The sequence below is a fragment of the Schistocerca americana genome, unplaced genomic scaffold, assembly GCF_021461395.2.
Source record: "Schistocerca americana isolate TAMUIC-IGC-003095 unplaced genomic scaffold, iqSchAmer2.1 HiC_scaffold_139, whole genome shotgun sequence".
Lineage (NCBI taxonomy): Eukaryota > Metazoa > Arthropoda > Insecta > Orthoptera > Acrididae > Schistocerca > Schistocerca americana.
The window spans coordinates 137,328-159,841 of NW_025725470.1; the positions used below are offsets into that span (position 1 = coordinate 137,328).

At 48.5% G+C, this 22,514-nt stretch overlaps 9 non-coding genes across 9 annotated transcripts; 7 read left to right on the top strand and 2 right to left on the bottom strand.

Moving 5' to 3' along the window:
• Nucleotides 1-2,926: 2,926 nt before the first annotated feature.
• Nucleotides 2,927-2,999, top strand: Trnav-cac. The gene has a single exon. It is a non-coding gene; the product is annotated as a tRNA-Val (tRNA).
• A 158-nt stretch (nucleotides 3,000-3,157) lies between these two features.
• Trnav-aac lies at nucleotides 3,158-3,230 on the top strand. Its single transcript has one exon. It is a non-coding gene; the product is annotated as a tRNA-Val (tRNA).
• A 193-nt stretch (nucleotides 3,231-3,423) lies between these two features.
• Nucleotides 3,424-3,495, bottom strand: Trnap-agg. Its single transcript has one exon. It is a non-coding gene; the product is annotated as a tRNA-Pro (tRNA).
• A 330-nt stretch (nucleotides 3,496-3,825) lies between these two features.
• On the top strand, nucleotides 3,826-3,898 carry Trnav-cac. The gene has a single exon. It is a non-coding gene; the product is annotated as a tRNA-Val (tRNA).
• A 158-nt stretch (nucleotides 3,899-4,056) lies between these two features.
• Trnav-aac lies at nucleotides 4,057-4,129 on the top strand. Its single transcript has one exon. It is a non-coding gene; the product is annotated as a tRNA-Val (tRNA).
• Nucleotides 4,130-10,479: 6,350 nt separating this feature from the next.
• Trnav-cac lies at nucleotides 10,480-10,552 on the top strand. The gene has a single exon. It is a non-coding gene; the product is annotated as a tRNA-Val (tRNA).
• A 6,030-nt stretch (nucleotides 10,553-16,582) lies between these two features.
• On the bottom strand, nucleotides 16,583-16,654 carry Trnap-agg. The gene has a single exon. It is a non-coding gene; the product is annotated as a tRNA-Pro (tRNA).
• Nucleotides 16,655-17,056: 402 nt separating this feature from the next.
• Trnav-cac lies at nucleotides 17,057-17,129 on the top strand. Its single transcript has one exon. It is a non-coding gene; the product is annotated as a tRNA-Val (tRNA).
• Nucleotides 17,130-17,287: 158 nt separating this feature from the next.
• Nucleotides 17,288-17,360, top strand: Trnav-aac. Its single transcript has one exon. It is a non-coding gene; the product is annotated as a tRNA-Val (tRNA).
• Nucleotides 17,361-22,514: the final 5,154 nt, after the last annotated feature.

Genomic DNA, 22,514 nt, shown 5'->3' on the forward strand with positions numbered 1-22,514 from the left:
GTCAGTTGAGTAATGATTTTTTGTCTGCATCTTTTAGCATCCCGTATGACGTGGTACAAGGACGCTGACTCGTTAAAGGTGTCATCGAAAGCGCGTGCCCTGACTTGGGCTCCTGCCAGAGACTCACGAACCAATGCGGTGATTTTGGCTTTGGTACGTTTAATGCGAAGGAGATTGCCAGGCAGTGCAGAGGAATCGTTGTACAACTGGCGGAGAGCGGTAAAATAAAATTCCAACGTCTGTTTCTTCCAGTACGCCTTGGCCCTGGCAAACTGACAAATACATTTCTTTATGTGCGGTTTAACTAGCTCTGTCCACCAATGAACACGCTCCCTATACCTTTGTCGTCGCTGGAGGCACCATTGCCACGTTGCAATGAGATCCTTCTTCAGGTCGCCGTCGTCCAACAGTGCGACGTTCAGGTGCCATACGCCTCGACCCAAAAAGGTTTTCTGCGAAACGTGCCGAAGCGTGATGTGATACGCACAGTGGTCGCTAAAATTAACAGGCCATATTTCACAATCCCTGGCAGCGCTTAAAATGTCTTTAGATACATAGAACCTATCCAGACGACTAGCGGAGGCAGCGGTAACATACGTATATCCGGTCACCTGCGGGCGAAGTGAGCACCAGGTATCTTGTAAGTCCAGCCCATCTATTAGATCGCGCAACTCCAAACAAAAATTAAAATTCGGACACTGGTCTTCTCTGCGTATAACACAATTAAAATCGCCGCCCAATAAAACCTTCGAACAACCACAGGATAATAATGGCACAATTTCATCGCGATAAAAAACACTCCTATCCCTTCGGCCTACAGATCCAGTAGGGGCATAGACGTTGACCAAAAGCAAATCTTCGAATTGTACGGCAATCCCTCGACCCGTTTCTAAAATCGCTCGAGGTTTACAAGTGATGCCCGCTTTGTACAAAATTGCAGTCCCTGCCTCATCGCCAATATTTATGAGGGCCTCATAGCCTGTGACATTCCCGACTTTGGGTGTGACGACTTCTTGTAGGAATACGATATCTACATCGGCGGCATACAGATAGTCAGTCAAACATTTTAATTTTACATCAGATGTTATTCGATTTATATTAGCAGTTGCAATTTTGTAATCCCGCATAAGAAGGGTGATGCCATATTAATGCGTATCGTCAGCCCAGGAAGTCTGCCTGCTCGACCCCGGCGAGTGAGCGGTATCCATAAATGTATCGGGTCCAGAACTGTCGACATGCATCCCCATATCGGGTTCCTCTGAATGCTGCACTACCTGTACTCCATCGTCTGTGACGAGTTTCTCACATTCATCCGTCCGGAACTGCTTGATAGTACGCTGCAGTTTCTGTTCAAGAGTACGAGTTTCCTCGTCACTCTGCTTACGGACCGATTTTTTTTGTCGTCCTCTCCGCTGAGGACGGGTGTCTTCGACTTGTTGGTTGATGTCAGATTTCGCAGCGGTAGGGGTAGCTCCCGTGGGAGACTGTTCCTTGCCGGAAACTACGCTGACTGGAGAAGTCACTTCAAGGGGATGGGAAACTCGCGGCTGGTCATCAGAGTCCTCAGGTGGAAGACTCTCCACAGATGGGAGCAAAAGTTGATCGGGCAACAGAGGCGGAAGTTCCACACGGACCACGCCAGCATCGGAAGGGCGCAAATTTCCGGCCCCGTCGTTTGCATAGGTTTCTACGTCAGAAGCACCGGGCAGTCGGCTCGCCGTAGCTGTGTTTACATCGGCGGCGGTCACGTCTGGCACAACCTCAGCCGCGTGCAGCTGTGGCACGCTAACGACAGACGGACCGACAAGGCTCTCGGCATACGTCGGCCTATTACCATCCTGCCCAACTGCAAGGCCATCACGTTGTCGGAAAACACGACGCACTGGTTTAGCACGGGGACACGCGGCCTTCATATGGTCCGGAGAGCCACAAAGGACACATGTACGTGGTTGCCCCTCGTACATTACGAGTGCCCGGAAGCCTTGTACCACGACGTTTGACGGGATATGCTTGCATAGATCAATTCGCGCTACCCGGACACCATTATCCACATTGAAGTGTTTAAGTCCGCTCCACTGCTCTTGGTGAATTTCCAATACGTTCCCATACTGGTTCAGACATTGCCGAATACGTTCAAGATCAATTTCAAATGGGAGGTTGAATACACGGACGGTGCGCAGGCCTAACCCAGCATGGGTAACGACAACTTTACAAATTTCACCATCAGAATTAACGAACTCGGCGGTACCCTTAGTTAAGTCCATTATACGTAAACAGGGCTCGTCACTAACAAGTTTCACGTAGACGGCATTCGCCAGAAAATCGTATGAAAATCCTAAAACTTCCTCGTCTTTAAGACCCAATCTGTCGAAGAAAAAATCGACTAATTCGTAGACATGTGGTCGGCCAAACCCGAACGGAAATTGGAAACGCAACGTGTAACGGCGTAACTGATCATCCATAGCAACGGCCATGATGTACTCACAAGACTAAACCAGCTGCAGGCGCCGCCTAACACGCGCGGAGCGAGCACTCCGGCACGTCTGCACACGGCCGCTGCTGCGGCGGAACTGTAAAACCCCTAGACCAACGAGCCCTGTGACAGCGTGAACGCCAATTATTTCAGCAAACTGCATCCCTCGAAGTCGTCCAGGGTGCTCTTCGAATCTGGTGCGGCTGGCGGAATGGGGAAGGTGCTTTCTGCCGGCAGTGCTGTTCTTCGACAGACTGTGTAGCGACACGGTGGGTCATGGGCAGCGCCGTTCTTGGGGGTGCCGTGGCCCGCGGTCGGCGGCCTTCCAGGGCTATTGGCATCTTCATGTAGAGCTGCCGCTGGGTGCGCACTGCCTGCTGCTAAGGAGGTGATTGTTTTTGCTGAAAGGCTGAGGCCCTTCGAGTGTACAAGGATGGACAGCTCGTGTCCGTCGTTTCCGTAGTGTAGCGGTTATCACGTCTGCTTCACACGCAGAAGGTCCCCGTTTCGATCCCGGGCGGGAACAATATTTTCCTGCCTATGTCGCATACTACTCCAGTGAGCCACGTCGTGTGTGGATCTGCTGCATGTACCTTCGTCATGCAAGTGCCGCATTTATTGAATTTTTAAGTTACGATGGCAAACTTGCTACAAGTTCTCTGAGAAGCAACAACGAAAGCAGTAGTTTCCGTGGTGTAGCGGTTATCACGTCTGCCTAACACGCAGAAGGTCCCCGGTTCGATCCCGGGCGGAAACACTTTTTAATCACTTTAAACAAGACATACCGACAAGCATTTGCCACGTTCTGTACCTAAACCTTGGCAATCACCTTCATACGTCGGACCAGACGGTCATTTCTTTACACCAAATATGAAATTCACTTTACACTGACGGGCAGCTTTTTGCGCTGACTCGGCCAACTGCGTGCGACCAGTTTGCACAAAACGCTAGGGCTCGTCCGGGATTTGAACCCGGGAACTCCTGCACCCTAAGCAGGAATCATACCCCTAGACCAACGAGCTCTGTGACAGCGTGAACGCCAATTATTTCAGCAAACTGCATCCCTCGAAGTCGTCCAGGGTGCTCTTCGAATCTGGTGCGGCTGGCGGAATGGGGAAGGTGCTTTCTGCCGGCAGTGCTGTTCTTCGACAGACTGTGTAGCGACACAGTGGGTCATGGGCAGCGCCGTTCTTGGGGGTGCCGTGGCCCGCGGTCGGCGGCCTTCCAGGGCTATTGGCATCTTCATGTAGAGCTGCCGCTGGGTGCGCACTGCCTGCTGCTAAGGAGGTGATTGTTTTTGCTGAAAGGCTGAGGCCCTTCGAGTGTACAAGAATGGACAGCTCGTGTCCGTCGTTTCCGTAGTGTGGAGGTTATCACGTCTGCTTCACACGCAGAAGGTCCCCGGTTCGATCCCGGGCGGGAACAGTATTTTCCTGCCTATGTCGCATACTACTCCAGTGAGCCACGTCGTGTGTGGATCTGCTGCATGTACCTTCGTCATGCAAGTGCCGCATTTATTGAATTTTTAAGTTACGATGGCAAACTTGCTACAAGTTCTCTGAGAAGCAACAACGAAAGCAGTAGTTTCCGTGGTGTAGCGGTTATCACATCTGCCTAACACGCAGAAGGTCCCCGGTTCGATCCCGGGCGGAAACACTTTTTCATCACTTTAAACAAGACATACCGACAAGCATTTGCCACGTTCTGTACCTAAACCTTGGCAATCACCTTCATACGTCGGACCAGACGGTCATTTCTTTACACCAAATATGAAATTCACTTTACACTGACGGGCAGCTTTTTGCGCTGACTCGGCCAACTACGTGCGACCAGTTTGCACAAAACGCTAGGGCTCGTCCGGGATTTGAACCCGGGACCTCCTGCACCCTAAGCAGGAATCATACCCCTTTTTTTTTTCTTTTTTTAGTTTTTTTTTTGGGCCTCCCTTCTCCCCACACAGCCCATCCATACGCTCACCTTTTTGTGCCTTCTTCGGCTAACTTCTACGCTTTTTTTGGAGATTTTTTTTATTTTTTTTTATTTTTTTATATATATATTTTGCGGTGGTATATCTCAGGATCACTACCTCTCAAGCTCGTCTTCACTTAGTAATGGCATGAATGTTTCCGTGTCGTTCTGCTTTCATCGATGTTTGAGTTGCATTGAAGGCTTGATTCAATGTTGTCATCTCTTAGCGTTGAGAGTATGTTCGCCGAGATGGCCGCCGTGCTGTTTCCTTGCAGTTATTCACTAAAGTAACTGGTGTGTTCCTTGAGTTGGTGGAGACAAAATCAACAAGAGCATATGTTTCTCTTTCAGCATCAGAGATAATAAGGAGAAAATAAACTTCCGTGTTGAGGAAAAACGGGTATCTGGAAAGAAATACTGCCTCGTGTGAGTGAAACTTCATCAAATTAAACTATACGTGTCTTCTGGGGAACGTAAGAAACAGAAATAAATATTGGCTCCACAAGTTTAGCATCCTGTTGCATGCTGCTTCTCTTCGGCCTTAGGTGCACACATGGTACCAACCATGAAACAATAAAGTCCGGAGAACTGACAAAGAGATACCCTGATAATAGAAGAAAGAAATAAAAAGCAATAATCGTACTCAATAGTTCGCACACTTAAAGTTTTCCATCATTCAAAGCAACGGTGAGAAATTTCTGAAATTTTTCTTTATATTTTCGTAATCGTTTGATCGCGTAATATTCGGCAATAAGATACATATGAAAATCAGAAAGTGTAGGCGTTTTAGTTGTCAGCATATAATAGAGGTACTGTCCAATTAACCAGGTATAGCTATTATTTTTAGATTTCGGAAATAATTGCCAGTCCGGGTGGAGTATATCCTGCAGTTGTATTGCGGATGGCGACGTTCTATTAAGAAGAGCCAGTTTCATTCTCGTCCAGTTCCAGATTTGCGTTTGATCTCTGCAGTATAATATGTGTTGCAACGTTTCCACATGTCCACATGCGTCGCAAGTCGGCGTAGGCCGTAATTGGATCTTACACAATTTCTCTCCCGTGGGCATCACCTCGTTCACAACATCATACCACAAGGAACGTACTCGGGAACGAAGAAGAGGAGTGCTGATATTCATCCAAATTTGTCGCCAATTCTTGCCAGGATACTTCATTTCAATAGAGTTATTCTGTTGCCGATTCGTAAATACACTGTAGACAGCCGCAGCAGTGAATGTTTGCAGGTGTTGATGCACATAGCTGGACTCCACGTAATATCGGCGAATATGAACGAGCTCTGGATGGATAGGTCCAACATTTATCGGCGGCGTCATATCCGGTGGTCGTAACTGCTGGAAGAGACGTGCTGTAAGACCTGTCTGACTACATCGTAAGATCCTTGATGTTCGAGCTAGAAAAATCGCTAAGCACTGTGATTCAACATCTTTAAGGGCTGGACCACCTTTATAGTGAGGTAAAGCGGTAGCCTTGAAAGCGACTTTAAAAATATTACCTCGCCAAACGTACCAGCCAGCAAGAGCTAAAATTCTGTTTGCAATATCGGTAGGAATAGGGAGAACAGCGGCAACATGGTAAATCTTGCTGAGAACATAATAATTGACGAAATGTGCTCTCTGAATCCTGTCTAAAGACCGCATATTGTGCTCTCGAATCAAAGCTCGAAGGACGTTGAGCTTCTGTTCCCAATTCACTCTCACCATTTCCCGTGGATTCGAAGTGAGAATCAAACCAAGGTGCTTGAGTTGGTTGGTTGCCTCTAACCAAACGGTGTTCGCAAAGCGAGCCTGCGGACCTAAATGCAAGACTTTGGATTTCCGTTCGTTAAGGCGTGCACCGCAGGCGCTGGCATACCGGTGTACAAGCCGTCGCACGGTATCGAACTCTTCGTCGTTGTTGATAAGGACGCTAATATCGTCCGCATAGGCATGACAGACGGTCTTTGTATTCAGCGTTTGAAGACCCGGTAAGGTGACGCAAAACGTCTTCAGTAGTGGCTCTATAGCAATGGCGAAAAGAGTCGTAGAAAGCGGGCACCCTTGTCGCAAACCTTGTTGAATGGGCACAGGGGCTGTTAACTGGCCGTTGAATTTCACGCGGGAAGACGTATTGCAGATACAGTTTCTTATTATCTGTACGAAATGCTGGTTGAAACCCAGTTTTTCCAGCGTTCTGAACAGAAATCCGTGGTTAGTCCTATCAAATGCCTTATCGAAGTCAAAAAAGACTATTGCCAACGTGGTCTTGCAAATCCAAGTCAAATATGCAATATCTCGGTATTCGCACAGGGCGTCTATCATTGATCGGCCAGTAACCACGTTCATGTGATATGAACCAAGAACATTACGAAGGACTGGCTTGAGTCTGGCATTGATAATCCTAGTAAAGATTTTGAAATCTGCGTTGAGTAGGGTGATTGGTCGTAAGTTAATGAGTGAAGTCCCCGGTGACGGTTTGGAGACTAAGACTATCATGCCCTCAGTAAACTGCGATGGAAGAGCAGTATTCATTAACAATTCATTATACATGATAGTCAGTTCGTCGCCGAAAACATCCCAGTACCGAAGATAAAATTCAATCGGCAAACCGTCTAAGCCTGCAGCTTTTCCTTTCGCCGCAGACGTAATGATAGACTTCACTTCGAAGTTAGTTATGGTTGCCAGGAGCTGTGCGTGGTCGTCCGGATCCACCGATGCTGTAATGTTAGACAAAAATTCCTCTCCCGCCTCTACATCTGTGTCATGCAGTGAGTAAAGTTGCCGGAAATGATTCCGAATAAAAGTCTTAAGCTCGCCTTGCTCATCATAAACACGACCTTCGTCATCTGTCAGTTGAGTAATGATTTTTTGTCTGCCCCTTTTAGCTTCCCGTATGACGTGGTACAAGGACGCAGACTCATTAAAGGTGTCATCGGAAGAGCGTGCCCGGACTTGGGCTCCTGCCAGAGACTCACGAACCAAAGCGGTGATTTTGGCTTTGGTACGTTTAATGCGTAGGAGATTGCCAGGCAGTGCAGAGGAATCGTTATACAACTGTCGGAGAGCGGTAAAATAAAACTCCAACGTCTGTTTCTTCCAGTACGCCTTAGCCCTGGCAAACTGACAAATACATTTCTTTATGTGCGGCTTCACTAACTCCGTCCACCAATGAACACGCTCCCTATATCTTTGTCGTCGCTGGAGGCACCATTGCCACGTTGCAATAAGATCCTGCTTCAGGTCGCCGTCGTTCAACAGGGCGACGTTCAGTTGCCAGACGCCTCGACCCAAAAAGGTTTTCTGCGAGACATGCCGAAGCGTGATGTGATACGCACAGTGGTCGCTAAAATTAACAGGCCATATTTCACAATCCCTGGCAGCGCTTAAAATGTCTTTAAATACATAAAACCTATCCAGGCGACTAGCGGAGGCAGCGGTAACATAAGTATATCCGGCGACCTGCGGGCGAAGTGAGCACCAGGTATCTTGTAAGTCCAGCCCATCAATTAAATCTCGCAACTCCAAACAAAAATTAAAATTCGGACACTGGTCTTCTCTGCGTACAACACAATTAAAATCGCCGCCCAATAAAATCCTCGAACAACCACAGGATAATAATGGTACAATTTCATCGCGATAAAAAACACTCCTATCCCTTCGGCCTGTAGATCCAGTCGGGGCGTAGACGTTGATCAAAAGCAAATCTTCGAATTGTACGACAATCCCTCTACCCGTTTCTAAAATCGCTCGAGGTCTGCAAGTGATGCCCGCTTTGTACAAAATTGCAGTCCCTGCCTCATCGCCGATATTGATGATGGCCTCATAGCCCGTGACATTCCCGACCTTGGGTGTGACGACTTCTTGCAAGAAAACGATATCTATATCGGCGGCGTACATATAGTCAGTCAAACATTTTAATTTGACATCAGATGTTATTCGATTTATATTAGCAGTTGCAATTTTGTAATCCCGCATAAGAAAGGGCAATACCATGTTAATGCGTATCGTCGGCCCAGGACGGCTGCTTGCTCGACCCCGGCGAGGGAGTGGTATCCATAAATGCATCGGGTCCAGAACTGTCGACATGCATCACCACATCGGTCTCCTCTGAATGCTGCACGACCTGTACTCCATCGTCTGTAACGATTCTCTCACATTCATCGGTCCGGAACTGCTTGATTGTACGTTGCAGTTTCTGTTCAAGAGTACGAGTTTCAAATGGCTCTGAGCACTATGGGACTCAACTGCTGAGGTCATTAGTCCCCTAGAACTTAGAACTAGTTAAACCTAACTAACCTAAGGACATCACAAACATCCATGCCCGAGGTAGGATTCGAACCTGCGACCGTAGCGGTCTTGCGGTTCCAGACTGCAGCGCCTTTAACCGCACGGCCACTTCGGCCGGCAGTACGAGTTTCCTCGTCACTCTGCTTACGGACTGATTTCTTTTGTCGTCCTTTCTTCTGAGGACGGACGTCCTCAACGCGTTCGTTGATGTCGGGTTTCGCAGCGGTAAGAGTAGCACCCGCGGGAGACTGTTCGTTGCCGGAAACTGCGCTTAGCGGAGAAGACACTTCAAGGGGAAGGGAAACTCGCGGCTGGTTACCAGAGTCCTCAGGTGGAAGACTCTCCGCAGATGGGTGCAGATGTTGATCGGGCAATCCTGGCGGAAGTTCCACACGGACCACGCCAGCATCAGAAGGGCGCGAATTTCCGGCCCCGTCGATTGCATAGTTTTCCACGTCAGAATCAACGGGCATTCGGCTCGCCGTAGCTGTGTTTACATCGGCGGCGGTCACGTCAGGCACAACCTCAGCCGCGTGCAGCTGTGGCGCGCTAACGACAGACGGACCGACAAGGCTCTCGGCATACGTCGGCCTATTGCCATCCTGTCCTGCTGCAAGGGCATCGCGTTGTCGCAAAACACGACGCACTGGTTTAGCACGGGGACACGCGGCCTTCAGATGGTCCGTAGAGCCACAAAGTACACAAGTACGTGGTTGCCCCTCGTACATAACGAGTGCCCGGAAGCCTTGTATCACGACATTCGACGGGATATGCTTCGAGAGGTCAATTCGCGCTACCCTGACACCATTATCCACATTGAAGTGTGTAAGTCCACTCCACTGCTCTTGGTGAATGTCCAATACGTTCCCATACTGGGACAGACATTGCCGAATACGTGCAAGTTCAATTTCAAATGGTAGGTTGAACACACGGACCGTGCGCAGACCTAACCCTGCATGGGTAACGACAACTTTACAAATTTCACCATCAGAATTAACGAACTCGGCAGTACCCTTAGTTAAGTCCATTACACGTAAACAAGGCTCGTCACTAACAAGTTTTACGTAGACAGCATTCGCCAGGAAATCGTATGAAAATCCTAAAACTTCCTCGTCTTTAAGACTCAATCTGTCGAAGAAGAAATCGACTAATTCGTGGACCTGTGGTCGGCTAAATCCGAACGGGAATTGGAAACGCAACGTGTAACGGCGTAACTGATCATCCATGGCAAAGGCCATGATGCACTTACAAGGCCCAACCAGCTGCAGGCGCCGCCAAACACGCGCGGAGCGAGCACTCCGGCACGTCTGCACACGGCCGCTGCTGCGGCGGAACTGACCCCTAGACCAACGAGCCCTGTGACACGGCGAATGCCAATTATTCCAGTCCATCGATGTCGTCCAGGGTGCCCTGGAAGTCTCGTGTACGCTGGCGGGATGGGGCCGGCGCGAATTCCCGCGGTCGGCGGCCTTCCTGGGCTACTGGTACCTTCATGTAGAGCTGCCGCTGGGCTCGCACTGCCTGCTGTTGAGAAAGTGATTGCTTTTGCTGATATGACTTGCGATAACGACTGCGCGAAACGCCGCTATCTCGTTAGGGGTGCTACGGCAGACACCCTCTCGAGCACCCCGAAGACTTCTTGAGCCCTCGGCTGTGATGGGTTCCAGGCTGACAAAAGAACTGTCGTGTGTGCATTCGCGAACGAGAGAAAGTCTGAAACAAGTTCGAGTGAACAAGGATGGACTCCCCGCGTCCGTCGTTTCCGTAGTGTAGCGGTTATCACGTCTGCTTCACACGCAGAAGGTCCCCGGTTCGATCCCTGGCGGGAACAGAATTTTCCTGCCTATGTCGTATTGTCCTCCAATGAGCCACGTCGTGTGTGGATCTGCTGCATGTCCCTTCGTTTTGCAAGTACCACATTTATTGAATTTTTTAGTTACGATGGCAACATCACTACAAGTTGTTTGTGAAGTAAGGTGCACACAAGCAGTTTCCGTGGTGTAGCGGTTATCACGTCTGCCTAACACGCGCAGTCGCGCTTGCGACACCGTGCTGGTCGGACGTGTCAGTGCTCCGCTCCACCGCGTGTTCACAAGGCGTGTTTTCCACTCATATTACTGTTTGCTAGTGTTGTGTTATTCTGCAGTTTATATCGTTTTCCATTTGTATTTTTGTTGCGTTCTTATTGTAGCGGGTTTACCGCTCGCTATCTGCTGCAATGTCCAGGTTATTTCCGCGAAAGTGTACACTCCGTTTTGATTTCGACAAGTCCACCCGATCTGTGCAACCGAGTTCACTGGAGATACATGACTGGATCGTTGATGTTATTGGGATTACATCTGACCAAGTGCACACCGCCTATTATGATACCGAGCAGTATTGTTTCTTTGTTAAATTACTGAATCCTGTATTACTGGAGAAGATCATGACGAAGCACGGAGGAAGTGCTATTTTCCGACACCGGGACGACTCTGTAAGTACAGTGCTCATTTCCAATGCCGATGTAGACTACACGAACGTGCGTATTTTCAACTTACCCCCTGAAGTAGAAAATTGTTATCTAAAGGAGGTACTGTCCAAATTCGGTGACGTTAAACAGATTCGACTCGAACGGTGGTCATGTCAACATAGGTTGCAATGTTACAGTGGCGTTCGATCTGTAGAAATGCATGTCAAGCAGAATATTCCATCCCATATACTTGTTTGTGACTATAAGGCTCACGTTACTTATATTGGCCAAACACCGACCTGTCATATCTGTAATGAGAGTGGTCACTTGCGTCAAGACTGCCCCAGGCGCATGTTTGTGTTAAAGAATTCCCTCCAGCAGCGTAAAAGGCTTACTTTGGCGGATGTAGTGGCAGCCAAGCCGATGACGGAGATTGGGCTCCCTAATTCTGAAATGCCTTCGGAACAGCAACAAGAAATTCGTTCTGATGAGTTTCCGGTTCTGGTTCGGAGAGACAAAGGTGCGTTGCCCCCTGCAAAACTCGATGCCGCGACCAATAAGAGGCGCAGAACTTGTGACAGTAGTGCCTCTGATACCGACACCTCTAGTGCGCATGAGACCGCGAAAAAGGACGATCGGGAATCCGGCTCGGAAGCGAAAGCTCCGATCGGTGAGGCTATTGTGGACGCTTCTCCTCCCACAATTTCAAGTGCCGATACTTCCGTGGAAGTTAAGCAGTTGCCGCTGGCTAGTGCCTTAGAACTTCCGCTACAGCCAACTCAGGCCGACCAACCTGTACGTGTGGCTCACATTCCTGCAGGAAGTACACACACCGAGGCCTGTGATGGTGGTATACAAACATCTCTGAGCGCAAACGGTACACATCACGTGGCAGCCGCTTCGGTTCAGGACTCACAACAAGGGGAATGTCAACAACTCCAGGAAATAATACAAACACAGCTGTCCGGGTCTGTCGGTGACAACAAACAGCTGCGGGCAGAGAATGTTGCCAAACAGGCTGATAGTGCGGGTGATAGTTCAGCTGCTCGCTCGCCGGCGGTGTCGCCGCGTGCCATCCCTTCGCGGGATGTGCCGGGAGAGCAGCTTGACATCACCCACGACCCTCCCACGCCGCCAGCTGCAGAGGTGCTCCACAGTGTCCGCCCCAGGATCCGAGTGCAACCTAATGTAAATGCTGTGCGTAAAAAGAGTAAGAACAAAGACGCACGAATACAACTCAGTGACGTCACAGACACGAATTTCCCGGCCACAAATATGGAATGGCATGAAGATGTTGCCCTTTAAAGATATTTGCTCCTTCCGCCTCTTCCACGTACTGTCATAATGTCGCAGGCCTATACGATCACGACATTAAATATTAATAAAATCCGGTCGGAGGTGAAACTGAGTGCCTTAAAACAATATCTCTATGCGTCGGGAACAGATATCGCTCTTTTGCAGGAGGTGGCCATGCCACACTTAACTCTTCCTGGTTTTGTGGCTATTACAAATTTTTCCCCCGACTCGAACGTGGGGACTGCCATCTTACTTAGAGAAGGCATTCCCGCCACTCAGGTTGACAAGTTAGATTCCGGTAGAGGTGTGGGTGTCACCGTTTTTGGCGTCACCATCATTAACTTGTACGCGCCTTCTGGCAGTACCTATAGGGCGGAACGAGCAAACTTTTTTAAGGAACAAATCATCTATTTGTTACGGAAAAATCCCGAACGTGTTATCATTGGAGGTGATTTTAATTGTGTTTTATCCCAGAAAGATCAGTCCCCGAATTTTAATTATTCGCCTGAATTAAAGCGTCTCGTGACCGACCTCAAACTGAAAGACGCGTGGGAAATTAGGTACCCGACCTTGGTACGATTCACACACATCGTCGCGAATTCCTGCAGCAGAATTGACAGGATTTATGTTTCCGACGTTTTAGAGAATGTCTTGTTACAAATTGAAACAATACCCTCCAGCTTCTCTGATCACAGTGGTGTCGTTGCGTGCCTGAGTTTGCTGCCACAACCAACGCGTTGGTATAAAAATCAATGGAACTTGAACGTCTCCTTATTAACGGATGCTGACCTAGAGGCGGCGGTGCGACGCGCTTGGGAGCAGTGCTTGCGCACTACCGCAAACTTTCGTAGCACCATAGCGTGGTGGACTCAGCATGCAAAACCCAAACTGCGAAAAGTTGTTATATTCTTCGGTATTGAAAGAGCAGCCGCGATAAAGAAGACGATGGAGTTCTACTACACTATCTTACGCGACCTCTGTGATAGAGCCGACGCCGCGCACACCAGAATAGACGACATTCGAAAAATAAAGGCGAAATTAATCAATCTTAAGAGGATGCAACTGGAAGGTCTTAAGATCAAATCTAAAGTGAAGTCGGTCAGGAACGATGAAACAGCCGCTCTATACCACCTTGTCAAACATGCTAAGAACAGAAGGAGGACTTTTATTGAGGCCCTGAAACTCGGTGATGGCACGACTGTCGACACCCAGCGAGAGATTATCAAGGCACTACACGACTATTTTGTTGACACCTACACGTCAGCGGCTACTCATGACGGCTGCTATGACGAACTGTTTAGTGCCATTTCCTCTCCTATAACTAGAGAAGACAATGACACAATTTCATTAGAATTTAGTAATAAAGATGTTTTGGAGATTGTCTGCCACTCGCCGATCAGGAAGTCCCCTGGTCCTGACGGATTACCCATTGAATTTTACAGGAGGTATTGGCACATCATCGGGGACAAAATCACCCAATTAGTGAACGAAGTTTTTCAAGGGAAGCCTATACCACTTGCCTTTAAGGAATGCACAATTGTGCTTATCCCTAAAGGCAGAGGTGCCAAAAATATCGCCAACTTCCGCCCCATTTCATTGTTAAACTCCGATTATAAAATAGTCGCCCGTGCAATCAACACGCGAATGATGCCCCTCACTGCTAAATTCATTGGACGTCAGCAGACATGTGCCTTCGGGAGAACTGTATTGCAAACGGCAGCTTTTTACCGGGATATCATTGCGTTAACGAACGCCAGTAACGTGAAGTGTGGGCTGATCTTTCTGGACTTTTTTAAAGCCTTTGACCTCGTCGCTCACGAGTACCTCCTTGAAACCATGAAAAGATTCGGTTTCTTGCAGAACGCGATTGACATGATCACAAACATGGCACTGGGGATCAACGCAAGGCTTTCTGTCAACTCGCAACTAACCCAACCGATTCAAATCAACAGAGGGATTCCACAAGGCAGCCCTTTGTCCATGTTACTTTTTGTTCTTTCACTCGAACCTCTGTTACTCCAACTGCAGGCGAAACTCACAGGGCTAACACTTTCAGGAGAAAAAACTGTCGTAGGCGCCTATGCCGACGATGTGGGTGTGGTTGTCCGCAATGAGAATGACGTCACCACTTTAGCGGCTCACCTCCAGCAATACTGTTTGGCGTCGGGGGCTAAATTGAATGACAAGAAAAGTAAATTTATTAACCTCTGTGGCCTGCAGCATTTGCGAGTTGGCTACGCTCAGGAAGTCAGCGTCCACAAGGCTCTCGGCATCATATTGACGGCGTCCTCTTTAAAGATGGCGGCGGCAAACTGGAGGGAAATTGTGCGTAAACTTCACGGTGCTCTCATTGACAATTCCCACAGAAGCCTCAATCAATTTGATCGGATTCATCTGGTCAACTCCTGTATTTTATCCAAAGCCTTCTACACGGCGCAGCTCCTGCCACTGCCTGCAGTCATTGCTAAGCAAATTATGTCGAAGGTGACCAATTTTATTTGGAGAGGGGAAATTTTTCGCGTGTCTGCCAAAACTGCGACACTCCACCCCCAGAATGGAGGGATGGGATTAGTAGATATCAAGGTGAAAGCGATGGCTCTCTATGTTACAAGGACGACCGCTATGATTAACAATGATCCTTCCGGCATTACAGCGCAATTATTCACTGCCGTCAGGCCGCAAAGTCTTGACCCACCGCTGAATATTCAGCCCATCTGTTATCGGCTAAAACATATCAGAGATTATTACCTTTCACGGAGCTACATCAGTAAAGAGGTCATAAACTCTCAACGTTTAACTGCACAAGCCATAATAGCGGACTGGAGACAACACGAAGGAACGAATCCTTTGGCAACGAAGCTCGGTGGCATGAACTGGGATATTGTATGGCGCAATGTCAGTTCCCGTGTCCTCAGTTCCGATGCTCGCACTGCCTGGTACAAAGCCATCAATGATGTGGTTAGCACGAACGAGAGGTTACATAAAATCGGGCTCAGTGACACCCCTCTCTGTCGTCGCTGCCAACTGACGGATACAGTTATCCACCGTTACACCTGCGGGGACCGTCTCCAGAACTGGGTTTGGCTTCGACAAAAAATAGCTCTTATTACCAGGACTACAACCGCCAATGTTTCGTCAGCACTACTGTCTCGTCCTGATGTGCATTTTTATCCGCAGACGAAAAACAATGCAGTTTTGTGGTTGCTGGGTACCTATTCCAGCTACGTCTTTAATAATTTTGGCGGTGACAATTATTTGGAATTCAAGATGTTTATGGATATCGAATTCGCCAAAACATGTACGTACCCGAATCATGGGAAACTCTTCGGCAATATGCTTAAAATAGCGTTTCATCGCATGGGTATCGGATAGGTCAACTGAGTGTGAAGGGGTGAGGCCGGGCCGCGGGACACCAGTAGTGCCGCGAAGAGGCCCCACAGCTTCTGTGTCGCGTCCGGACTCCCCCTCACACTGCGGCCTTCAATGACTCGCTGGACACTGGCTACAGGAACTTTCATTGAGTGAGATACGAAGCTGTGTTTATGTTACGTTTATTCTTCGAGCAGCACTTCTACTATGCCCAAGGGCGAAGTCTTTTCGTTGTCTTTTTCACCATTCCAATTTATTTTCATAGAAGGTTACGGGTTTCGTTTTTCATAAAAAAAAAAAAAAAAAAAAAAAAAGTGGCTCAATTGGTTAGCGCACGGTCCTTATAAGGCAGTAGCCGTGAGCAATGCCGGGGTTGTGAGTTCGTGCCTCACATGGGGCATACTTTTACCAATTGTTCCTTTTTTTATGTGCTCTCGTTGTGTCTTTACATCCACTTTTTTTTACTGCTGTGTGGAAATGACCGAGGTGGTCAATAAAAATAAAAAAAAAAAAAACACGCAGAAGGTCCCCGGTTCGATCCCGGGCGGAAACACTTTTTCATCACTTTAAGCAAGACGTACTAACATGCATCTGCTACCATCTGTACCCGAAACCTTCGTAATCGCCTTCACGCGTCGGACCCGAGTGTCAATTGCTCACATCGAATAAGAAATTCATTTGATATTGACGGCGAGCTTTTTGCGCTGACTCAGCCACTGACGTGCGATCAGTTTGCACAAAACGCTAGGGCTCGTCCGGGATTTGAACCCGGGACCTCCTGCACCCTAAGCAGGAATCATACCCCTAGACCAACGAGCCCTGTGACGCGGCGAATGCCAATTATTCCAGTCCATCGATGTCGTCCAGGGTGCCCTGGAAGTCTCGTGTACGCTGGCGGGATGGGGCCGGCGCGAATTCCCGCGGTCGGCGGCCTTCCTGGGCTACTGGTACCTTCATGTAGAGCTGCCGCTGGGCTCGCACTGCCTGCTGTTGAGAAAGTGATTGCTTTTGCTGATATGACTTGCAATAACGACTGCGCGAAACGCCGCTATCTCGTTAGGGGTGCTACGGCAGACACCCTCTCGAGCACCCCGAAGACTTCTTGAGCCCTCGGCTGTGATGGGTTCCAGGCTGACAAAAGAACTGTCGTGTGTGCATTCGCGAACGAGAGAAAGTCTGAGGCAAGTTCGAGTGAACAAGGATGGACTCCCCGTGTCCGTCGTTTCCGTAGTGTAGCGGTTATCACGTCTGCTTCACACGCAGAAGGTCCCCGGTTCGATCCCGGGCGGGAACAGAATTTTCCTGCCTATGTCGTATTGTCCTCCAATGAGCCACGTCGTGTGTGGATCTGCTGCATGTCCCTTCGTTTTGCAAGTACCACATTTATTGAATTTTTTAGTTACGATGGCAACATCACTACAAGTTGTCTGTGAAGTAAGGTGCACACAAGCAGTTTCCGTGGTGTAGTGGTTATCACGTCTGCCTAACGCGCAGAAGGTCCCCGGTTCGATCCCGGGCGGAAACACTTTTTCATCACTTTAAGCAAGACGTACTAACATGCATCTGCTACCATCTGTACCCGAAACCTTCGTAATCGCCTTCACGCGTCGGACCCGAGTGTCAATTGCTCACATCGAATAAGAAATTCATTTGATATTGACGGCGAGCTTTTTGCGCTGACTCAGCCACTGACGTGCGATCAGTTTGCACAAAACGCTAGGGCTCGTCCGGGATTTGAACCCGGGACCTCCTGCACCCTAAGCAGGAATCATACCCCCTTTTTTTTTTTTTTTTTTTTTTTTTTTTTTTTTTTTTTTTGGGCCTCCATCCACCCCTTCTAGCCCGTCCTCACGCTCGCCAAAAGTGCCTTCATCGGCTCGACTTCTCCGCCATTAGCAAAAATCTCCGTTGAAATAAAAAATTAATCACGAAACAAATGGATTCTCTTCAGTATCGATGTGGTTATTTGGTTTACCAATATATGTGATGTGGAAAATGAAGCAAATGAAATCTTCTGCAGGAATGTTAGAAAAACTCATCACTTTCCGAGGGAGACTGAATGTATGAAAATAAACTTGGTGATGCTGGAGTCTTCCACAGCAAGAAGGAACAACTCTTCTCTTCCTCTGACAGGAGAAGGCCAAACATAACATAAATACGTCTTCTTTTCAATAAACGAATCTTACTAATTGAATAAACAAGAAACGAAGAATGTATAATTTGAATAGTAGATCTACAAAATTCGACGGGGATCTCGTAAAACAGTCTCGCAGAGCTCTCGACAGGAGAGGCATCATCCCCCAAAGCGTCACCACTGTCGGGGTGGTCCGTTTCATATTAGTGGCCGTTCGATCGCCGCATGCCGAATCCTAATTGCGACTATCATAGTCGTGAAAGGGCCATCCATCAGAGTTTTCGGACTGCGACGGCGCCCTGGAGGAATATCTCTCTACGTCAACGTTCGGAGGAGAAAGAAAGCATACTTTTCTCTATATTTGTCGATTCGTTGAAGTTTCTGGTGTTGAGTTATTAGGTATAGCCAATAGTCTTCTTTATTTTTTTCTGGCGCCGATAATATATAATACACCGTCTGACCTTGAAGCCAAGTGACTGCTCGTCGTTTTGCCGGAGGGTATGGAACGGCATCAGGAGTGAGGAGTCCAGCTGGAGTAATCATTCTAGGTGCAGTACGCAGCATACTTGAGAGCTTCCGTGCAAAGAGAAGCCAGATGTCCTTCACATTTTCGCATAGAAAGCGATGTTCGATGGTATCTAGGAGAGTACAGTGAACGCAGTTCGGAGTGTCTGCCAAGTGGATCATGTGTAGTTTTGAATTTGTCGGTATGATCCTATTGACCGCCATGTACCATGTAGACCGCACCTGCGATGGTAAGTGTGCGTCATGAATGTTTTCCCAGATCTTGGCCCAGTTGCAGTCTCTATACTTCACTTCTATTCTGTTGCGCGGCTTACTGTCCGTCAGGCAGCTGTAAAGTGCTTTGACCCTGTAAAGATCATTCTCAGGTATGTTGCTTTGAATATAGCTGTATTCGAGGAAAAAAGTACTAAAGGGGCAAAATGCAGTCGGGATGTGACTTACGTTTACCGGAGGCGTCATGCTGGCAGGTGCAATTTCATTGAGAAGGTGGGCCGTTAAGGAATTTGGTGATCGTTGCCATTGTTTATACATGTTGCTGATATATAATGCTTTCGCTTTGTGGTAAACATCTGTCAGATTTAGGCCGCCCTTTCCCAAGGGGAGCGTCAAAGTTGCAAATGGGACTTTGAAAATGTGTCCCCTACTGACAAAGTGTCCGAGCGCTGCAAGCATTCGTTGTGCGATGACCTTTGGTATTGGTAGGATTTGTGCGACATAATTCACTTTAGAAACAATGTAAGTATTGACTAAAAGTACTCTTTGTATGGCGTTGAGATTTCGCAAATGATGTTGCCGTATGCCGGCCCGAATTTGTGCCAATAATTTTCGATAATTAAGAGCAGACGTGCAGCGGATGGTGCGCGTGTATTCAATGCCGAGACATTTAAATGTTGTCATTCTTTTTAGTGATTGGCTATTGCCAAGTTCGAGTCCTCTACCAAGTTCCATAATGCCAGACTTTTTACAGTTGACTTTCGCTCCTGATGCGGCTGCATAAGTGGATATCAGCTGAAACGCGCGTTCCAAATCTTCATCTTTCGTCACCACGAAACTGACGTCATCCGCAAATGCCTGGCATACGATCTTCTGGCCATGTATGCGTATTCCCGGAAGGTCTTGCGCCAGGGAGAACAGTAAGGGTTCAAGAGCAACTGCAAACAAGGCCATTGACATCGGGCAACCTTGTCGTACCGACCGAGCGATATTAATAGGTTTACTGAGTTGTCCGTTGAGACAGATCTTGGACGTACCGTTTCGCAGCAGGAGTGTAACAGTGTCAATAACTTTCCGTGGAAAGTTCATTGCTGCCATCGCGCACAGAAGATATGAGTGACTGATTTTATCGAATGCTTTCTCAAAATCTAACGAGACTAGAGCGCATCGCATGTCGCAAGCGGCGGCTGTAGCTATGATATCTCTATATGCACTTAACGTCTGCTGTATGTTTCTAGAGTTCCCAACGCTCGTCTGGTAGGCCCCCGTGACAGTACTAAGTACCGTACTGAATCGCTGCATCATGACCCGCGCGAATATCTTATAATCGGTATTAAGTAACGTAAGCGGTCGGAGATTGTCGACTGTCTTTCCCGCTGGGGTTTTGGGTACCAATACCACTATGCCTTCACAGAATTCCCTTAAGATATCACTTCCAGCCTTTAAGATATCGTTACAGACCAAGGTCAACTTTGGAACTAAATGGTGACGAAAGGTTCGATAAAACTCAGCCGGTAATCCGTCGGGGCCAGGCGATTTATTCTGTGGGCTCCCTCGAATGGCATCCTCTACTTCATCTTCAGTTATGACTGCAGCGAGGCCGTCTGCTTCTACCGTGGTCAATGTCGCAAAACGGCGTGCCAGAAGGACGTGCTGCGCCGCCATATCCACTGGGTGTTCCGTGAACTGTGCTGTGAAATGTTTGTAAATCTCGTCTCGTATGGCGCGCTGGTGGTTTAGGAGTCGACCATCTGCAGTGTGCAGTTCTGTCAATATCTTTCTGCGCCCCCTTTTCTGTTCGCGAATAACATGGTACATTGATGTCGTTTCGTCCTGTACAGCGTTTTGCAGACGCGTCCTGACTTTACAGCCTTCCAATTGCTTCCGTTTAAGGGTTAGAATCGTAGCCTGTATTCTTTTAATATGCATACGATTTGCTATTACTGTTGCATCTTCTCGATATAAATCTCTCAAACACTGAAAGTAAAATTCCAGGGTTTGCTTCTGCCAGGCACATCGATCTCGGGAATAATTCTTCATCGCTTTTGTTAAGGCGGGTTTCGCACATTTTACCCACCACGTAATGGCAGAATCGTACGCGGGAAACTTTCGTTCGCAGGCTGCCCACGTATTGCGGAAGACTGTGTGACACCCGGGTTCTGGTAAACACGCTACATTTAGTTTCCAGGGTCCCCTTGCCCTGTACGTCCCTTGGTTGGCTAAATTGACGGTACATATATATGCCACATGATCTGTGAAGACAGTCGGCCATAGCTCAGCCTGCAAAACATGTTCCCTCATACTTGATAATGCGTAGATTCTATCGATGCGGCTAGCTGAGTGGCCAGTAACGTAAGTGAATCCGGGCCTATCACCGTGTCGAAGCTCCCACGTGTCTATTAAATTCAACTCGTCAATGAGATTGCGAAGCTCGGCGGACGGATTGAAGTTCGGCGTCTGGTCTTTGGGACTGAGGACACAGTTAAAGTCACCAGCGAATATAAGTTGTTCCGAAGGTGGTGTAAAAAGTGGCACAATGTCATCTTTAAAAAACTCTGCTCTCTGTCGGCGTCTCCCAGAGCCGGATGGGGCGTAGAGATTGATAAATCTAGTAGTATCGACAGTAGTCGCAATACCTCTGCCAGACGCCAGGCGCTCGACATGTGACATCACTATCCCTTCCTTAGCCATGATCGCCGTCCCTGGATCAGTGCCATGTCCAGGATTAACGACGGCATTGTAGCCTGCGATACGGTCAAGGTTAATATTGGTCACTTCCTGCAGCATGATGAGATCAATATCAGCGGCATAGAGAAAATCTTGAAGATTTGTTAAGTTTAGTGGGCTACTGATCTTATTGATGTTCAATGTCGCAATTCGGTAAGCTTGCAAGGACGGCATGAGAACAGAGATCTAGGTGACAATAAGCCGAGTATGGATGTTAATGGCGAACATCCTCTAAAAGAAGTCTACGTCATTAGCCACTGTGCCGACGCCGGCGGTAGCCGTTTGTTGCTGGTGGGACACATCAGCTTGAGCTTCCGATAACGGACTATCTGTACGTCGCCGATCCTTTACGAAATCTTCTTCCCGACCACCCTCTTCCACGTCATCCGACCAATCACACACGAACCTGTCCGCTGGCAAACCGCAATCCGAGAGCTTGGATACGTCAGATACAGGGTTCTGATCCATTGCATCTGTTATCGCAGGGTCGCCTGAGGGTAATCGTCCGTGATCAGTGTCCGATTCGTCCGTCCGGGATTTTTTTGTCGTTTTGCTGGTTGCCGACGACGGTGGTTCAGTCTCTTCAGTCAGTTTCTGTCGTACGTGGTTCGCTTTTTCACGCAATATTGGCGCCTTTGCTTCTGCCCCTTGATGTGCGAGCCGGCGTTTCTTCTGTGATTTGGGAGACCGCGGGGGCCGGTGGTCAGCCAGCTCGTTCGACTCCACCCGGTCCACGTCGGACTTGTCGTCTCGAACCGGAACGCCCGCCGGAATACTTTCGGTGTCCGGTTGGTGCCCCTGCTCCGAGTGAGTATCGCCCCCCTTCGAGGTGTGTGAAGAAGGAACAGTTGGGACGTCGTTCGTATCCATCGGCGTGACGCCTTCCTGCACTTCGCGCAGACTCTCTAGCGGAACATCGAAACTAGGGTCCGAGGTAACGTTAGCCCGGGCGGCGGCGACGTATGATATAGGCAACGTAGACGTCGGGCCCTGCTGCTCACGCTCACCGGCCGGTATTTGCGCCACACGCCGTTGGACACATTGAGCACGGATATGTTCGGTGGAACCACATCCCGCACA